Genomic DNA, 4,197 nt, shown 5'->3' with positions numbered 1-4,197 from the left:
AATATTAATATTAATAGCTAAATGTAAATAGCTTAAAATACATAGATACACATGTACATAGCCTGCATACAATGCAATACATGGTTACACCCCGGCTCAAATGTCACTATAGGAAAGTTGTGATTGGGAACTGAAGAAAAACTAATTAAGTGCTGTGTGGAACACAGGCATTCAACACTAATTGTTATCTTGTATTTATATAGTGCCAACATATTACGCAGCGATGTACAAGTCCATAGTCATGTCACTAGTTGTCCCTCAGAGGGGGTCACAATCTAATGCCCCCACCATAATCATATGTCATTACCACAGCCTAGGGCCACTTTACTGTATATTTTGGCATACCGAGGAAACTGGAGTACCAACATCTGCTCCATTTTTTTAGGGATGGCCGTAGACTCTTGTTCTCTAAATGAGGAGTCACCCGAACAAAGCCCTTCAATCACGCTGGAAAATACCTTCAAAAACACTATAAGGCAATGTAAACTTTAAAAGGATTGCTTATTCAGGTCACATATTCTCCGCAATAATGATCCAATGATGTGCAAAAGTTTTGCTTTAATGGAATAAACCCATTAAAACACACGGAGAATATACAAATTCTATGCAGAGTGTGCCCTGGCTGAGATTCAACCTGTCTCCCCAATCCTGCAAACCAACTGTGCCACCCCTCATTATTGGGGTAAAAACCTGTCTGGACGCTCTATTGATTCAACAGCAGCCCTCGGAATCCCTGCCTGATGGAAAGGTGAATATTCACGGTCTTTTAGTGCAGGGACCCTGTTTTGGAATGTGACAGTGTGGTCTATAACTATAATAAATTCTATTTCTGTATATCTGACTTCAGTTTAGCATTAAAGCAAAACTTTTGCACATCATTGGATCATTATTGCAGAGAATCTGTGAGCTGAAAAAGCAATGTTAATGTTTGTTTTTGAAGTTTAAATTGTCTTTGTGTAATGTGAATGAAGGTATTCTCCAGGGTGATTGAAGGACTTTGTTCGGGTGACTCCTCATTTAGAGAACAAGAGTCTACGGCCATCCCAGAAAAGATGGAGCAGATGTTGGCTTTTCTCTAATGACCAGAAATCACTAGCAGAGGAAGCTCATAGAGAGCTATTTGAAGTCTCATCTTCAAACGCTCTGCTTTGGGAATCACACATGTTTTCTTTACCTGCCACATTCTAGATGGGGGAGTAAATACAATGCACATGCTGGTCTCTGATCAGATCCATACGTACCCCCCTGCATACTATACAAATCTGCTCTGTCAACAGGATCTAGTGTAAGAATCTTGGCTTAAGAATCACCAGGTGTTCCAGCCTGGGAATTCGGGATCTCCCCTGCTGAGTCCTCTAAAGAACCTGTCCTAGCCAAAAACTTTAGATTTATGTTCACATTAGTGCATAGTGGTAACACACTCATTATCACAACACAGCGTAGGTGTTCATACATTTCCATTATTCTTAACAACACCCAAATCCATCTTCCTATTTCAGTGCAACACAACAAACTACTGTGAATTGCTGTTTTTTTGTGCTTTCAAAAGAATAATATGCAACTTTTTCTGTGTTTTATGGTACATCGGGCACTTCTTTTCAATTCTAATTCTAAGGCAAGGCAGGGCAACACACAAGACAACACATATGCATTTTTAAAAATGTTTTTAAAAGCACAACGCACTGTGGTATGGAAAGGTAAGATGTGCTTGGTGTGCCATTACAAACAATGGCAACACAAAGTGCCAAGGAGTATACAGGTAGTCCCTGGGTTACTTACGAGATAGCGGACTGTAGGTTTGTTCTTAAGTTGAATTGTATGTAAGTTGGAACAGGTACATTATTTTAAAAAATGTAATCAGGACAGATGTTTGTCTCAACATATTATTGGGCAGCATGGTGTCAGTTACTGTAAAAAAAAATTACTGAAAGCTAATCACAAAATCCTTATGGAGCCTAGACATTCATTAACTTCTGGAGCAAGCTGTGCTTTAGTATATGCAAAAGAAACAATTGCAATGTTTGTCTTGTTCATTAAAGAGTTACAAGAGCTTGCAGGAGAGCTCAGTCTCAGCTGTGTTTAGCAAAAGATTTCTTCTGCAAGTTGTGCAAATGTCCCCCCAACACCTCCAAGCCTCCGTCCTGCACACAAGGGGGCAGGGAAGTCCCGTTCGTATCTAGGAGTCATCCATATGTCAGATGTCCTTAACCCAGGGACTACCCGTAAGTTTCAGAAGTCATTACCACAATGTACTAGTGCAGACTGACCCTTGCCGGTTTGTGCATTGTAGTAGACATCACTGCAACGCTTATACTATGGTATAGTACAGTGTGGTGCATAGGGGTTAAGGTGCTATGGGCGGCCTAAAACAGTCTACTAATCAATATTCCCAAATTGTCAATTTTGCTGTAAAATTACAACACATAACCCCACCGATCAGGACATAGGTGTGTTTGGGGTGCCATTAAAAGCCACCAAAGTGCACCAATGCATGTCATGTGCATATAGAACTATGTGTGCTAATTCAACACACTGATCAGAGTGAGCCATTAGTAAGCTTCTTAGAATACAGCCATGAGTTCTGCTCTCTGCTACAGTGGCAGCTCTGGGAATTCCTGCAATGGACACAGCTGTTCCCAATACTTCTGGTGTTAAACTTAACCTTGCAACCTTTTAAATAAAACAGGCCAAAAAAATTCTAGCATTGCAGTGCACAAAAATGGATAGAAATGTGTACATCAGCATATTAAAAAAAACAATACATTAGTCAGACTTTGTTCTCTGTGCAGAATCTCATGTCCTTGCACACTCAAAGCATTGCATTAAAGTGCACAGTGACACATAGGGCTCTATTTATAAATCAGAGAATGTGACATTCCCTTAAACATTCCCTTGTGGGAATCAATTACTGTTATTACTGTTTAATTACTGTTACACATGGACCTGGAAGATTCCCATGAGAAATGTTTGAGGGAATGTCAGATTCCCGGTTTTATAAATAGAGCTTGTAAAGCGTCAAGCTAGGTACACACTTCCAATAATTATCGTTAGAAAACGACCGATTACGACCGATCAATGATTATGCATGAATATTTTGAACGATCGTATTGTGCACAATTCTGTACATGCTGTAACGATACGATCATTCAAATATAATCCACCAATAGTGTACACACGCTAGATACGATCGTTTGAACGATGCAGGGAGTGACTTGTAAAGGAGAAAGTGTATTGCAGAAACATGCACGATCACTGAACGTCCGTACACACGATCGATAGCGAACGATCGTCGGTCAATCAGATCTGCAGGGACGGTCATTCATTTCCAATGACAATCCAATCCAATGTTGGTCAGTCGCTGGTCACTTTTTTTGTGAATGATTTTCGGCTGATCGGTCGTTCATCTCCAACGCTAATTTTTGGCAGTGTGTACGCAGCTTGAATGAGCTCTTGCTAAGGGCCACAGCTTACATGAGGATGGGTTGGGGGGATTAGACTGAATGCCCTACTGTGAGCATGGTTGTAATTAATTTCCCGTAATAATGTTGAATAAAGAAATATTCTCAGTTTTACCTTTGTTAGCTTTATATTCTGGAACTATCCAGACCCAACCATGCAAACAACAAGAATAGAGACTGTTCACTTAGCAAAATGACACCCAATCACACACTGGATTCATACGAAGAATAGGGGGGAATTTTGCTGCAGATGCTTAGATGATTGGACATGATCAGATCTTTACCATACTCATCAACATAAGTGAATATTCATTTTAGTATAAGTAGTATACAATTTCTTGTTTATATGTAGTAGGTATTAAATCTCCAGGGTATCGGCCCAGGGTAGGGAACATCCCCTTACCTTCCATTCACTCTCCCACCTCACCAGGCCCAAGCACTGTTACATGGAGGTAAGAGTAGTGGAGTCCGGCAAAAGTTTTGTCTTTTAGAAAGGATTAGGACAACAGAGGGGAGCAGGAAAGTGACTACAGGAGGTCTATAGTGTCCAGAACGCTGCAGGTGGAGCACAGCCACACTCCCAAAACTGGACCGCATCAAATGCAAATGGAGGTCGGAAGCACCTCGAGATAAAAAACCCATAAAGAGTCCAGGATATATTAAAGTTCTGGTGGTCCTTATCCATAGCACATAATTGCTGTGATAACATGCCTTTTATTATTAATATTATTATTATTAT

The sequence above is a fragment of the Pyxicephalus adspersus genome, chromosome 12, assembly GCF_032062135.1.
Source record: "Pyxicephalus adspersus chromosome 12, UCB_Pads_2.0, whole genome shotgun sequence".
Classification (NCBI taxonomy): domain Eukaryota; kingdom Metazoa; phylum Chordata; class Amphibia; order Anura; family Pyxicephalidae; genus Pyxicephalus; species Pyxicephalus adspersus.
The sequence above is the reverse complement of the archived record's forward strand: the minus strand, read 5'-3'. Positions refer to the sequence as shown.